Source organism: Temnothorax longispinosus, chromosome 10 (genome assembly GCF_030848805.1).
Source record: "Temnothorax longispinosus isolate EJ_2023e chromosome 10, Tlon_JGU_v1, whole genome shotgun sequence".
Taxonomy (NCBI): domain Eukaryota; kingdom Metazoa; phylum Arthropoda; class Insecta; order Hymenoptera; family Formicidae; genus Temnothorax; species Temnothorax longispinosus.
Genome location: NC_092367.1, coordinates 2,150,845 through 2,167,643, shown reverse-complemented (window position 1 = coordinate 2,167,643; position 16,799 = coordinate 2,150,845). Strand labels below are relative to the sequence as shown.

The following is a 16,799-nucleotide window of genomic DNA, read 5'->3' as shown; positions in this document are numbered from 1 at the left end:
ATTAGCAGAGCTTAAATATTGCAAATTGGTTGTTCCATTGTAAACTTCAGTCATCGGATAATGTTGCGCGGGTAATGGTTTTGCGGTTTACAAATACAGCGCGCGGTGAATCTATAATTCCTATTTTATTGTAAATTTATCTTCTAAAATTGCTGTTACGTTCAACGTTTCGAATTGAAATAAACTAAACAGGGATATATATATTGAAACCCGAACATTTATAGCTTTAGACAATTAATCCAGTTTGATACTTTATACATCGTTTAAATTTGGATATAATTTACATGCACACACATACACACACTATGATATCGCGGTGTAAAAAATATTGTATTTTAAAAAAATTTCTGTTATCTCTGTGTGCCAAAAATATGAACGCAAAAAATTTCCAGGTAGTTTTTATTTGATTCCAGATATTTGTGATATACGTGCGATGATCTTTCTCGTCAACACTTGTCGCACGTTAACTAAAATACTCCACACGCAGAACCGAAGGAGTACCCCGTCCTACTGATTGTGAGACGAGCCATAAATGTCAGACGGTTCACTTATTTCGTCGTGCACCCACCCTCGCGCTCGCTCGCCGATTTTCCACCACTTTAAGGCGCAATTTGCAAGCGCCCGTCCGACGCGATCCTGCCCCGTCGTCGTCGCTCGGTCGCTCCAGCGACGAACTCGTCCTTGCCTCCCTTTCTTTTTCTCCTTTTTCTATCTCGCGCACGCCTTCGTCGATACCGACTACTCTGACAACCCTCGACAACCGTAGTTCATCATTCCGCGTCCATCGTGCGCGTCTTCGCCTATCGACGACGACAAATCGCCATCCCAATTTTGATTAGGCGTAATATAGCGATCAATGGCGTAATAATGAGAGACTGGAAATTCACCGAGATAAATTTCTACCGCGATTGGCGAAGCTGCGAAGTTTCGGCGAGAGTTGAGATCTTTAAAGAAGTGTAAAAGCGGGAGTAAATCAGAAGGATCGAGCATTATTGATCTCACTGTTACAAAAATTTTCTGCATTTTAGTAAATATTAGTTTGCAACTGTGATTCCACTTACAAGTATAAAGAAAATTTTCCTTTTTATTAGTATATGTGTATTGAGAAAAAATTACACTAATAAAAAGAAAAATTTTCTTTATTTTAGTAAATGGAGTCACAGTTGTATGCAAACTAATATTTACTAATTTGCAGAAAATTTTTTTCTCAGTGTAGCATGAAGATTCGACGTAAATCAATTTTTAATAGTTGACATATCTATATGAGATTGATCTGAAGTAATGACGGATTCTTTAACTGGTTTACGACCGATTTTTATTCAAAAGAATTTAGGGGTAAAAAATGATAGAGAGATAGATTAAGAATATTTTCTATATGAAATACATGCTATCGGTTTTGATTTTGCGGTAATAATTTATGACTATATTAGTACGACATAGTTCGAATAAATAGAATTTGCTAACAGAACCTCATTATATGTTGCATAATTAGATACTATATTGGCAAACTTATACATTATGCGAGTAAATCTTGTCTTAAATGATTGAAGAGAGTCTTCTGCACAGCGTAATATTGTAGTACAATTTAAAAAACCAAAACAATATATTATTCCTTGATTAGTATTACATATATTTCTTTTTCTTATACCAGGTCTAAAAAAAAAGAAAATTACAAGAGTTTGGTTTTGGCCAAAACAAATTAATGTAACGCCATTGGAAATGCGAAATTAAAATGCGATAAGATGATGATAAGATTAATATTTTTCGGATACGAGACAAATCGTTTTGTCATTACTTCCACTAAATCATTTACATCCATATGTCGCGTTTCAGACGATGGAAATTCGATAAATCGATATCAGCCAAACATCATTAACAAAAAGGGCACAATTAACGGAGAATCTACGTGAGCCAAGCATCCGGTTCATCCCTCTGCCGTAATTATAAACGGGAATGGAATTCGCAGAATCAGTCGTTACGCCACTGTTATCCTATGCAACAACACAGTCCGCCCCTCGCTTTCCCTTTCCACGAATTTACTTTCATCTGACGAATTTACCTCGCGTCGAATCAGCCTCGATTACTCGCTACCGATTAAAGCCCTCTTTCCCTTCGTGGCCCTTAGCGCACACGGTAGGTCGATAAACATTTTTGAACTCACCCTCCTGTACCAAGCGACGTCGGAAACAAGTGCATCGCCGAAAGTGGAAACATGTTTCCCAATAAAGCAAGTAAAAATACAAGGCGGTCCACAAATGAAATTTCATGTCAGAGAAATATAGAATTTTATTTCCATCTTTATTGAAGGCGGACAAGAGAGCAAGTCAGGAAAAAGTAAAGATAAAATAGTGCGATAAAACAAAAGATCAATAACAGCGCCCCTTGTATAAAAAAAAGTCAAGATCAAATCAATGTCTTAAGTCTTAAGCTCTGCGGGACCGATATTTTCCTTTCTTCCACTTCCACTGTTGTTATCTATTTTCAAGATATCTGATTTTATGAGACAGTCTCTCAATTAAATAATATTAATAAAAATATCATAAAAATGTTTTTCATACATCGCAAATCAATAGAAAAACTTTGAGAAGAAAAAGATAAGAGAGTAACACTTGAAGTATATTTTATTTGGAGATCAAAATGTCAATTTTAGCAGCAAGTTCCTCTAACTTGCTATTTAAATATATTTAAACCTAGTAAATTTAAATTTACTAGATTTTAATTAAATAAAAATCTTTTCTGAGAGTTTCTCTCATTGTCAAACAGAAAGTTCTACCTTCTTTCGCTCAAAATAAGCTTCTTTATACACGGGAAAGATCATCGTTTATATTCGTGACTTTAATTTCCCGAAAACGATTACTTTAGATAGCCCTGACGCAAAAATAGAGATACGTCGTCGGATATCGTTTGTGCGCGGTTGGTTCACCGACGTTTAAATATTTAGAACTCTTCAAAGGAGATTCGAGAACGCGCCAAAGCGGACTTTAACATAGGGGGAATCAAGAAATTTCTTCTCGACCCCCTCGCCCCCTCCCGAGTAATTAAAAAATTCCGAGCGGCGGCGGTTTTTATTGCGTTTTTGCCTCGTCGAGAGCTTGTTGTCGTGCAGTCGGCCGGAAAGAATTGTTTAATTGCGACATTACTTGCAATGAAATGCGCGCGGAGAAAAATTTTAATACCCTGTGTAGATCGCTCGTTGATGGAACAGAACAAGCGAATTATGAAGGGAGATTTTTAGCGAAAGCTGGCCGGATAAAGATGTCTCGCGATATTACATTGCAATACTCTTCTTCAATTATGAGATATATGTTCTTTAATGGGGAACTTTCGGAGAAATCAAAATTCCTAGGACAAACGAAAATAATTTCTTCTAGTAAAAGCAATTAGTCAAATTTTCTTAATAATTGCACAGTATTTAATAACAACCACATTTAATGAAGCAAATAATATTCCTTTTGATTTTGTTTTGCAATAAAATAAACTCGAGTTTTATTATGTATTTCCAGTAACTATTTTAATCTTATTTTTAATCTAATACATATTTCCATAATCTGAAATTCTTTCTATTTCAATCGCTTGTAACTCACAAGCTGTTTATGTTTCGACATTCTCGTCACGAGGAAAAAATTATCTCACTCTTCGATGCGGAACATCGCTGCGCAAACGTGAAAAGATTCTTCTCCTCGCCCTCGCTCGCGGCCTTCTTTTTGTATCCATATATCTGCGCGGGGAATAAACAAGCCGAAATAAATTGGCGCGCTATGGGAAAATATATCTACAAATAGTATCGACCGGTGCGCCAAGATTCCTCCTCCACCCGGAACACACTGTCCGTCCGGTTTCGCATGACCGCCGCACAACTGCTTACTGCACGTAGGCACGATTTCGTCGGTATAGGTTTCGCTTCCGGACGCGCTGTTAATGGTGCAATTTAGCGAACCGGCGCAGCGTTAACGCGATCTGTCCCGTGCATTCGATACAATATCGATCTTAAGCAAGGAGCATGTCAAGGGTACGGTCGAAGTGGATACCACCGGTATTTCCGTATATGCGACTGTCTATTATACTAGCAAGCTCGTCGATCACTATTTCCGGACTTTATCTCGGTACGCCGCGAATTCGACCGCAGTCCGACAGTGTCAGCATTGATAACCGCAGTAAACAAATCGCAAGGTATACGAGAAACTATCCTTTACGATGCAAAACGAGTTTTATATGTTATTATGTTCCCGTATATCTCTTTGCGTCTCTATTTTTCATTACAATTCTCAGTAACATACTTTACCACGCATAAAAATTAGAAACATAAAACAGCTTTATGTCATGTGGGATTTCCTTTGACGCGGCCAGCAATTAACGCAAATTCGTTCGGCGTTTGTATACGTGCTTTATCGTGTTTTTATTATGTCGCGACAGAAATAAACGCATGGTAAAACGAAAACATATTTCACATTAATATTTCAATCTCACGTCGATTCACTTGTGAATCGTCCTGTAAAGCTAATTGGAGCCCGAAGGGTCGTATAAACGCGTTGATTATCATCGACCAAACAGCCACCCCCCTTGTTGCATGTCGTGGCGCCGAACAGGCGTATGTGTTCAAACAAACTCGAATATTTTCATACGTTTTTCGAATGCCCGAGCATTCTTCGGTCGTCGATCGCGGAGCTTGTTAATTAAACCGTTGGCCTGCCCGCGTACATAGAGTTCATATATCCTGATGTTGTCCCCGCGAGTGTAGTAGTCGTTATGACGTGCACGACATGCAACGCGAAACGTATAATAAAGCGCGACGCACCGCGCCGCGATAAAGAAGTGACGGCTGTCCGATTAGGGATTAAATGCCAGGGGAAAAACGACACTAATATGCGCGCATGCAACGGAGGAGATCGCATAGCATGAATATTCGCACGACCGCATACGCCCCGGCCATTCCAAATATTTTTGCGCACGCCGCAAGTACGGACGCGTACGGAATAAAAAGTTACGGCATTATAAGAGATATCGCGGCGTACACGGACGCAGAAGATTTTCATTAATTCAAGATACGAATTCCGTACGGGGGCGACGAAAAAAAAGAAGAAGATATTTCACGAAGTTCCGATCTTACGAGTTTCGCATTTTCACGTTATTCTTAGCAATCGCGTAATTAAATTATAGTTAAAAGGTGCGACGAGCTGCCGGGATATTATTATCGCAATTAAAAAATTATCTCGTATTCAAATTGTGTGCACCATAATTACGTTATTTTGCATTCATATCAAATTTCGTATTCCGAGGTGGATTTTAATGTAACTTCAGCCCAAAGCGGAACGGAGTTAATCTAAATATTATGGTGTATTTGAATATTTTTATAATTCGAGTTAATGCCCATGTATAAAAGTTACTCACGGAGCCGCGCTAATTAGCGAACGTAATTACGAGAAATTTATGAAACGCGAGCAACAATGGAGCTAACTGATATACCGAATTAAGTTTGTCGCCCTTTAATAACTCGGGAGCGGGCAAAATGTTTGAACTTGTATTTCGATGCGTACTACATGCGTAATGCGCTGCATCCACGAACGAAGAAGGAAGAGGCATTGTTCATTAGTAATCAATAAGCATCGCGTTACAAATTCGGAATATAAAAATAAGAAAATTCTATCAGTCTGACGTGCGGTATTATACCTATACGCACCGCGTCCGTAACGATAAATTATTTCACGCGTGTTTCGTAAGCATTACTTTTTTGATACTCGAGGATCCAGCCATTATCGGACCATTATGGTTCGCACGGATTGCGAATCGCAATGTGCTCTTTAATGCACAATCAATGTTGAATCTCGCGCGCATTATGAAATCCGCGAAACAAAGGGATCAACAATGTTGCCGGGTATAATAAGCGAAAATTGATCGGCACGGGATCGTTCTAGCGCGAATATCCGGTAGGCCACCCCGGAATAGTCATATTTGCTATTACGTACGCGATCGTTGGGATAAATATTTGCCCGTGGTTTTCCCCTCGGGGGAGCCTATTCCGGCGAGCCCGTTTGCTTCTATATTCCTTGAGCGAAGCCAATCCGTAGGACAAACTAATTTTATTAAAGCGACCGACCGGCGAACTGATTTCTCTCTGCAATGTTTTCCCCTTTGAAGGACCGCCCGATCTTCGTTTGGCTGTTTGTAAACGAGCGCAATTTTGTCGAAGCTTGAAGCAGAAAAAAATCGGAGCAGGAAAGAAAACGAGAAACCGAAACGTACGGCGTTAAAATTTTCGCAATCTAGGACAAATATATTTTATTTTGTTGTACAGAAATATTCTGTATATTTCATTCCTTAAGATTATTTAATTTAAGTATGTAAATTAAGAGCTCCAATTTACGTAAAAAATATCGGGATCGTATATCTAAATGGATAAAATTTTAGGCACAGAAAAATCATGTATAGAAAATGAAAGGAATAAATATCCGAAATGCTGACTACCGAAGAAATAAAATCTTATAATGTTCCTGAATATTTTTTACAAAACATTTTTAAACACTAGTATAATTAATCACAGATAAATTCGTGCTGAGAAACGAGCATCAGCAGAAACGCGGTAACATTTCTACGTTACTAAAGAGAAGTTTGTTCGGTCCATCTATAAATTATTTCGAGCCGAGATTCGGGAGATTCGTTCAGTATACCAGCGATTCATAAAACTTTCATTCGAATCTTGGCTCTTTCCCACCTTTCCACCATCCTTTACGTTCTACAACAAACAGGCCCTTTACCTTTTCAACTGCACATCTAATCCCGTATCAAGATTTCAAATAGTTATTATATTTAAAGCATAAAACTGCAAAGAAATAACATTAATTGATTAAAATGTCTTTACATTTTTTTAATTCGAGGTTTTTAGGGATTTAATACTTCGTTAATTCAACCGAGAGAAGAAACTGTCTGACGACAATGTTGGAATTGCAGTTGGTAAGCTATTTCTATGTACATGTTATAGGAGAGATGAGTGAGAGCGTTTTCTTGGCACCAAACTTCATCCACCAATGAATTTTTAAACGTAATACCGCGTCGAGACGGGTACAGAGAGATGCTTTTGTGAGAGAGGCGCGGGTGAGTAAGGATTTTCGTGCGTATAGAGCATCCTCTTTGCGGCGTTCGAGCTCTGGCCCGGCCAAACATGGCATTATTATTCCATGTTAAGCACGGTTAATGCTCTCTCGGCGGTGTTGCCGAGACCACGCTCATTCGAAGAGAGAAGAAAGTGTGAATAATCACCGGACAAGGCCGTTCGCGCGCGAGGCGAGCGAGGCTCCATTTTTAACGAGAATAACGAGGGCCTAACAACCGCTTATTGTTGAGGGTGCACGTGATTGATGAACACGCCTAAGAAACGAGTATACAATATAAAAACATGTATAAAAAATATATTACATTTATTCTTCATTCGCGGTAATAGATGCATTTTCTTGTCGAAATGGGGGAAATAATTTTTCCGCGATAAACATGGCCGAGCCGTGGATAATTTCCAAGCTATTGGAGTAACTACTTGGTAACTACAAGAGAAATAATCGCATTAATCCTCCTCAATCGCGACGACTCGACTGCATTTGCATAAATGTGCAACCGGTGATCTGTGCCCATTTGGCGACGCCGACCAGCCACGCGGGAGAAAAAAGAGAGGAAGCGCCATTGAATTCATTTGCAAAACAAAACGGGAAAAGGTTAATGAAGAGCAAAGTTGACTTCCATCTTTCCACGCCTATCCTTCCCTACGGCCTCTATCTACCGCATGATGACCGTGCACGTGAAAGGTGTGCTTTAATCCGCGCCACGTCCGGGGCCATTTGCCGGCAAGTTTCCATTTACGGAATCTAATAGTACAAGCCCCCTAGAAAGTCTAGCGTTCCGCTTAACCTCCAGGTTACCCTGATAAGGTACAGTAATATTGACTTCGGTGACAATTAACCCTGCCCTTCGAGCAATATTTAAAAGGGACATTCATTTGCGAGATAATGTATCTTGTCATATATAATTTCCTCTGAATTTCAAATATCTTTAAATAAAATATTTATAGAATTAATATATAAACATTATAAACATGTGATATGAACATCAAACTCAAAATATGAACCTATGGAAATTATAATATTCAAAGTTTAATATTTTCATCAGTGAGAAACGTAATATCTTTCTGCGTCATGTATCCTTCATATTGATTTATATATTTTGTATTAATGACATACATTTGGTAAATTGTCTAAATAAAATTAACGTTAACTAACACGATCGGAAATGTCTCGATCTGTCTTTTCTTAAAAATAAAAAATTCTTCTATTTCGGGCATCGCCTGTCACGCGTCTGTTACGTGTACGAATCGACAGAATCTGGGGTCGACGGACGGCATCGTCTAACGAGATGAGCGTCATTCTCAATTAGCTCGTCAGGTAATTTAGCCAAGTTTTTCAGAGTGGCTGTAGTCCTTATTAAAGTCCGATAATTAATTACGCGCTGTGCACGCAGACAAGTAAGAATAGCGGAGTCAGCATGCGCGGCATCCGCAAACAGAGATTCCCGGTAACCGCGGCATGGATTAATATTTGATCAAAACGATCTAATCGCGGAATTTTCCACTTGTATTGCGCGAATTCATTATTAAAATCCGAAAATTGTTTACGCACGTCAGCTAACAATGTTAACTCGCGTTTGTGCTTACTCGAGAGAGTGTACCGAGTGTGCAAAGCCTTCGCCCTTTGCCTCGCTTGTAAACCAAAGTATCAACAATATGGAGCGAGATATATTATAAATGTCATGTATTATATTTTCACGAGCTCTTAATTTCTACTACACAACATCTTAATAATCGATCTTGATTAATCAATGTTTATTTTCTAGAAACTAACGACAAAATATACAAAGCGCAATCTTTTCGTGAAAAATTCACAAATCAGCCGTAATTAAAGAAAATACTACTTATTCTTGGATAATGTTATCACAAAACAATCGATTGCAAATTTGTAAAAAAATTTGTTATAGAAAGAGGAATAACGATGTAACGGATAAACATCTGTTTTAATTACCGTCGTGTTATTTCGTACTTCCCACCGCGATTATTACAGTCTGATGGAGCGTATCTTTCTGAATCCAGAGCAAAATAAGCCTTCCTGGCACAGGACAGCTTTTCCCACGCGAGTCACTCGCACGCAAACGATCGATACGCGTTGCGCCCGGCGCCAAAACATACGTGTTTAGCGTGTCTCTCTAAGAGCACCTGCCAAATCGTGGTCGTTCCACTCTCATTCGTTCTCCTCGGCTCCATTTGCCAGGCTAGGGCTTGGGTCAAGTGATCCGGCCACTCGAGACCGCGTCCGAGATGCCACGGCGCCGACAGCTAGCCAGCTAGCGGGAATTGGAACCAAAAATATTTCCCCAGCCCCGAGAGACGCTCGATAAAAAGTGGCTCGTACGTTCGTCCCAATACGACCAATTTAATCCACCCAAGTAATCCAGTTCGATACAAGTGAGAAACAATTACGCGTCACTCTACCTCTACAAACTCATCGTCGTTCGAGTTAGAAAGATACTTTGCTCTTAAGTGTTGAATTCACTTAATTGATGTAAAAAGAAAGAAATTAGATGTAAAATGTACGCGCGAGTAATGTAACTGACATAATGAAATATTTCGTAAAAAATATACTCATCATATAGAAAGAAAATAAAATATAAAAAGAAATTAAGTCGAAACTACAAATTAATGGAAATCATATTTATGTAATTATTTCCAGTGTACTATGATAAATATTGTGAGAGATGAGATACGAGTACGTAAGATAAGAATATGTCTACTAGAATATCATTATTTCACGATTTCGGACGTTTTCTTATCTCTCCCTAATAATCAGTACCTTTGGTAGTCGAAAGAGGCAACATTAACACTGAAGCTACACAAAGAAACTAACCCGATATTCGAATCATCAGATCAGACAAACGATAACGCTCCGTTAGTGGACGCTAAGTCGAGGAACAAATGCTCAGCTTTGATGAGAAAAAGACGACTAAGGGGGAGTTCATCCCAAAGTGATGGCGGGATTCGTCGTTTTTGTGAACTCCGGTGAAACCGATTTCCCGAACATTGCGCAAGCAGTCGCCTCCTTAGGCGCGATTTCCTGGAAAAGTAATTTCCCGTAGGAAATCCTCCCGACTCACCTCGAGTCGAATAACAGTGGCTGAAAGAATCTCCGCCAGTCTGGAAAGACCTCTTGGCCATCCTGTCTAAAGGAACCCGCCAGCGCTCTTGAGTAATACCGCTGAAAGGAGATTATCCACTTCGTGTATTTACCCCGAGACCCTACCACTCCTCTTGTATTTACTGGAAAATTATCAACAATGCGGCGAGAATTTTCGAACGCTAGCGGGAACAGCGGCATCAACTCCGCCGAGAGGAAATTAAAAATTGCGATACGAATGCCTCAAAGTTTTCAACGAGAATATTCTTCCCATTTAACTGCCGTAATATCATAGTTTCATAATTCATAACGTCAAATGGTGTAGCAACAAAATATCGAATAACTGACTTTACAATTTTAATATCATAACAATGTCATATTAAAGATCTAATTTTGAACTAAAAAAGCACTAAAAAAGTAAATATTATTCAGGTATTATAGTTCAAACGAAGGTTAATTTAGAGCACTACAATCTCGTCGGATAAGAGGAAAGGGTTCTATTATATAGCGTTATGTGCTCGAAAGGAAAACAGGCCTTGTGATTTTAGCGAGATAAATGCTCGATCATATTTCGAAAAGGCGAACTACTTCCGGCGACGTTATCGTCGCCATTATGAAGGTACTTCTACAAATTGGAAGTACCCCCGATATCGGGGTCCTGTGACCATCGTCGATCGATACCGCCTCATTAATTAAAAGTCGTAAGAAGAGGAAGTGGAGATGGAACGTGGGGTTAGGTACCGCGTTGCCTACTACTCGAACGTTTAATAAGCTTCGGGAATTCCGAGGGGAGATGCTAAAAAGCCGGCTACGAGGATGACGTCGTCGCCCTCTTTCCGGACGAGGACGAGAGAAGAAAGCCTGGTAGCCCTAATAAAATTAAGAGCCGCGCGAGAACTTCAGGAACGTCGCTCCCCCGAACGCAGTAGGTATCCGGAGGACAAAATATTTGTATGCATGAAAAAGGTTCGCGCGTTACAAGCAATCAGACGATTGTTCCGTGCCGGAAGAGACTGCTAAATTTTACATGTCTATCTCACCGATAGTTCCTTCGAACGCTCTTTTCCCTTTCGTCGTGTCGTATTGAATAATCTATGCAACATATCACAAATAGAAATATTCATCCACAAATGCTGCTCTACTTGAAACAAATTTCCAAACTGTAATTTTGCTGTAATTAAAAATAAGTATGTGCACTTGACATATTTGTTCGATCCAACGCGCGACGTGAAAATTCAAACTAGAGACTAGCATCTTTTCTCACAAATATATTTCTAATTAAATTATAAAAAAAATCGAGCTCGTGTGTTCCTAAATAAAATAAGAAGTTCAAAGGCTAGTAAACGAGCAATCGAGAGATGTTAAATTTATAAAAACAAAAATAGTTTATTATCTCTTAAATTATACATGGGAACGTTTCGATCTACACAGTCTTCCTCAATCATTCAAAAATAAATATAATAAATTAAATAGTTCGAACAAAGAATATACATAATACAGATAATAAAAGGATAAGAACGAATAATCTTTCATGAATAATTGACTCATTAAATCATTATATTATTATTAAAGTTATAGCCAAAATCGGAAAAGTGATGCGAAATAGACACTTTACCCTAGTTATTGTATAATGTAAGAGATATACTTCTAGAAGATGCTCTCTATGATAGCCTCTTTCGGATAATCTTATAGCTTTTCCGCAAGCTATAAGATTATCCGAACCGTTAGTTTGCGCGATTTTAAATCGTCGATCCGTCGATGAAGCGAAACTTTAAATGAGGCAGACCTTAACATTTCGTTCTCACGCGTCGCGCGACACACGCAACAAGTAACTCAATCGACGACACATCGGGAAAGTGTTAAAAGCTCGCGTGAGCTGAAAAATTTTCAGCGGTGGCTTTTCCTGGCGCGCACGGCGAAAGAGACCGGATATACGGCGCGGCGTGACGACCGGAAATCGAGCGGGCGCCTATAGTTATTCTATTTTGGCGTTCGCGCTTTAATTTCCCACGAGGAATCGCCTTTTAAAATTGCCCCCCGGTGTGGGTAACACGTGCCGCATATATTACGCGCGTGCGGCGCGCTCGATGTAGCCGGCTAGATAAGCAATCGATGCCGCGGCACGATAAAACCGCTCGCGAATCGCTGACGCTCGTATATTACCGTTGATTGCCGATAGAAAAGATGATAATATTGCACGCTGAAAGCGCAATAATTTATGTCAACGTATCCTCTGTACATAATTTTGATCCTTAACTGATCCAACGAAATGGAGTTTCGTTCATTATTGATGGAGTCCCGGCGGACAGCCTGATATAAATTATGAATGATAAAAAGAGCACTTTGAAAGATAAGATAATTTTCACAAGCTAATATATGCAGAAGCTTTGCGAATGTATTTTTCGCGTTTCGCCATCTGAACTCGCGCACAGATCGGAAAATTATTAAGATTCCTGGCGTACGAAATTTTCGGTAGGTTCTATAAAATTAAAGATTAACTGAAAAGTCAAAGTTTAAAATTTTATGTATATTAATTTTACGAAATTCCATCTTTGCCAAAGGCAAACATCTTCGAAACAAAATCGATAGCTTATATATCTTTCTGAATTTTCTAGAATTTTATCTTGCAATTGTATCTAGTATATAGACGGCGTATCTCGTAACTGTCAAGACCCTTTGTGAATCAACAAGAAACGATGGTTCATGGGTTATTACTCTTCGTTGTTACAATAAACTTTACTTCAGCAGAGACCCGGAGCAAAGAAATCGATGCTTAAGCAACGCGTGTCTAACACGTGACGATAATCCTATTATTCTTCCTCACAATAATGTTTCTATTCAAAGTTTGATTTAGATCAGCGAATCGAAATTTCATTTAGGAATATCAACACGTGTTTGTAAGTATTATATTTAAGGATTATTATACCTATACATAATTGCCAGTCAATTATTAGAATTTATGGGACGTATTTATGGGATTTTAAAGGATATCCTAAAATATTTTTCATACGAAAAATAATTTGAAACGATCTTTTATACATGACTCTTCTTCGCTCGAGCACAGTCTATTTGTGAAAAATCGTTACTTTGACGTTTCCAATGGTTCCTACCCCAAGACGAAATCACTACCACGTGTCTATATAGGATGCAACCTCAACCGGATGATTAATGCGCTGCTGTTCCACGTTACCCAAACTTTACGTAGCAATTTATTCGCAGGAAGCTACTTCGCGTAGTTGATCTCACGGCGAGAATCGAGATAGACGAAGTATCACGGCAGTGAATGCGAAAGTTCAATTGCCACGTACACGGCGTCGCGATGTATATAAAGTAGCTTGCACGCTATACACGAGGATACGCAGTCGGAGAGACCCTCCGTTGGATCAAGGGAAAATAATGGCTCGTGGGCCGACTGATCCCTGGCCGTTACGGCGTACTTTATTCTCGTTTCCGTGACACGCTCGTCGACGAGTCCGTACGTACGTATACGGTATACGTACCATATAGGTAGTACACCTCGTAAACGACCCGCCGAACGAACGCGCGCCCGGTCGTGGTGGAAGAGCGGGTGGAAGTAAATTTCGCGCTGAATTAGCAATGACTCATTAATCGGACCGGGACGCGGATAAAAAGCCGCCGGTAAGCCACCGCACTCCGCGCCCGGGCACGCTTTTGTGTGCGCACCGTGCGCAAATTTATTTTTCACGAAACTTCACTGTTTGTCAAATTGCGCGCGATAAACGCGATCAAAAAACCGGCCGCGCGCCGAAAATCATTCGCGCGGAAATATAAATAACGTTTGCGCCGCATTTGCGAGATTTGGTTCCCGCGAATTTATATATTTGCATGTGCGCGACGGACGCGCGGTGGTTATATTTTATCGAACGTATTTAAATGATAAATGCTCAACTGAAAAATTGAAAGCTATTAGCTTTCTGAAACATGCACGAAGCGTAACTCAATTCTTCTTTTATTTTGACGTAAAAATATTACGCATCATGACTTTTAATTCAGTCATTGTATAGTTTATGTGCAAAATATTTATGAGTTACGAGGCTGTATACTTTGCAAAGTAAGAGAAACATCGACGAAACGCAAACACATCTTCGACACACCTCGCCGAGATGAGCCCCCGAGTACAGGGATAATGCAGGGCGGCGGGATTGCTCGATGAAAAATTAAGCGGCATGTATTAAAAAGGGTGTGGAAAAAGCTTTCGGGGAGGGGAGGGGGAGCTTTTATCCCGGCCGTTGTAAGCCACCGTAGATTCGAGTGGCATCGCAGACTTCGACGAGGCGACATAAAGAAGGAAGTGAGCGGCAGGATGGGGCAATAATAATGGGAGGACAAACTTCCGCGCCGCGAAGAGAACTAGAGTGGAGATGGAGAACCAGAAGAGGAGGCTCCACGCGGAAAGGTACTAGCAAAGAAAGTAGGAGACGAGATCTCGAGGGAACCCCGTGGGAACTGGGAACGAGCTGGAAATGTACGCGAGAGGATTCGAGGGCGCCAGATGCCGAGAGAGAAAAGACAGGGGCATAATGAGGAACACTCGTCGAACAGGACAATGATTATGTATTCCGGCAGCGGGGGCGCGCGAGAGAGCCGCGGCGCGTGTCCCACGTGTCTTTTTAACCCGTTTTATTCAACGAGCCCGATGCTTTTCTATTATACTTCGCAGACGCGGAACAATGTAGGATAAACAATGCGCCGCTCAAGGGACCCGGCGCGCGGCGCGGCGTCGCGGAATGATCTACGTACCCGAAGCGGACGTGAATTATGGGCTTTACCATGTGGGTGATCCTCGATTATAAGCTCGGTTAACCCCGGCAGCTCGGCAAAATATCAAAATGTCTGAATAGCAAATCATCCGTCATTGCGAAATTTTCACGAATATCATCCCACATGCAGACACGCGAATAAAACGGACATCGAGACGATCGTAAATATTTTAGTAACACATATCGGATCGTATAAAGTGCCCCTCTCCCACCCAACCCCTTGTAACGTCGCTCCTTGTCAATATGTCAATAATCTCGTGCCCGTCATGTCGGATAACTTTTAAATATCGTTTTCATTTCAAAACGTCCGACGCAATTGCCGTTGCCGATTCAACAAATATTGCAAACGGGCTGTTAACTCGACTGACGCGTTATTAAGAAAGCTTTCGCGCGAGAGATGCAAGTAATAAGGACAGCGCGCCGCCGCAATTAAGTTTTAATTGGAATAGGAGGGGGTGGAGGAGACTCACGGGAGGTAAAGTAACCGCGATATTCGTTCGTCGACTTCCATCGGTTCACCAGATATTTTCTATTACTGTCCGAGGTAAGAAGTTCCCCGGGAATGGGAACGCAACTTCGTGGACTTCGCCGCGCGTTCGGATAAACGTCAAGAAGTTTAATAAGCCCCCCCCCCCACGCGAAGGAGAAGGATAGAACGCCGCCGAGCCCGGCATCGTGACCTAAGAAGGTTCGATCGCCGATGCGGTTGTTTACGATCGAACACGCGGAAGCAATTAACGATAGCCCCGTGATTTGATTACGAAGTTCTGAGACCCGGGGGTCTCTGTCGGGGGTTACCGTCGAGATCCGCGGCGAACTCCCGCGCGCTTGCCTAGCGCGAGACCAAATGATTCAATTTCACCCGCGCCAGATCCGTCCGGACGTTAATTGAATGATCGAACTTTCCAACGCGCGTCCGACAGGAATCGAGCGGTGGCTCTTGCGAGCGACAGACCGAAAATAAAATTTCATCATCGTCTCGTCGATGGATCAACGTCTCTAACGTCTCTCTAACGTACGTCACCGACGTAATTCACAAACGACGCGGCCAACGATACAATAAGACGCCGCGACGGCGCAAAAGGTCGCGTAATTTATGAATTTTAATAGAAAAGCTTAAGAGCCGTGGACACGCGAAAAAAATGAGGCGCTTCTCGGGTTTGCCAATGAACGAATCTACATGCGCGATGCCTTTGTGGGAACTTTTTTAAGGTGTACTTAGTATGTGCGCCAGAATGTACGATTTAAATGCGCTCTCATGCATTTTCTTTCACCGGGGCTTTTCTTCTCGGTGCTATATTGTCTGCCTTTTCACTTCGAGTAAACGAGCTGCCCGCGAATAGAAATTAAGCGGGTTTCTTTGACAACCCCGCTCTGACAAAACCCGTTCATAAACTCGCATAAAAATGTAAGACGTAATGTCTCCGTCTTCAAAATTTGTTAGACTTAATATTTTCTAAAAAGCCATTTAAAAACACGTTGTACGTGTAGTTATATAATCTGGATTCTACAATTTTCTAATAAGGCTTTCCGCTAAATTATATTACGCTCATTATGTTAGTCGGATGCATTAATATGTCAAAGCTTTTGCGTTCCGCTGCAACAGCTTACGAGAATAACACCGTGCACCGCTTGCAAATCCCTCGAGCGTCACACGCCCCGCAAGCACCATCCCCCTTGCGAAACGTTAAGCTCTAATAAGAGAGAAGTATATTTCGAGGCTGTGAATCGTGACAGCTATGTCGAAACGACGAGGGCCGCGGAAAGACGGTTTGTGGAGAGAAGTTCGCCCGGAGTTTCTCTCGTGGCGAATCCA

The 16,799-nt window shown here is 41.0% G+C and overlaps 1 protein-coding gene across 4 annotated transcripts in view; it reads right to left on the bottom strand.

The window, feature by feature from the left end:
- Trim9 (E3 ubiquitin-protein ligase Trim9) overlaps positions 1-16,799 on the bottom strand; it is a 99,857-nt gene that overhangs the window by 64,155 nt on the left and 18,903 nt on the right. The window lies entirely within an intron of this gene.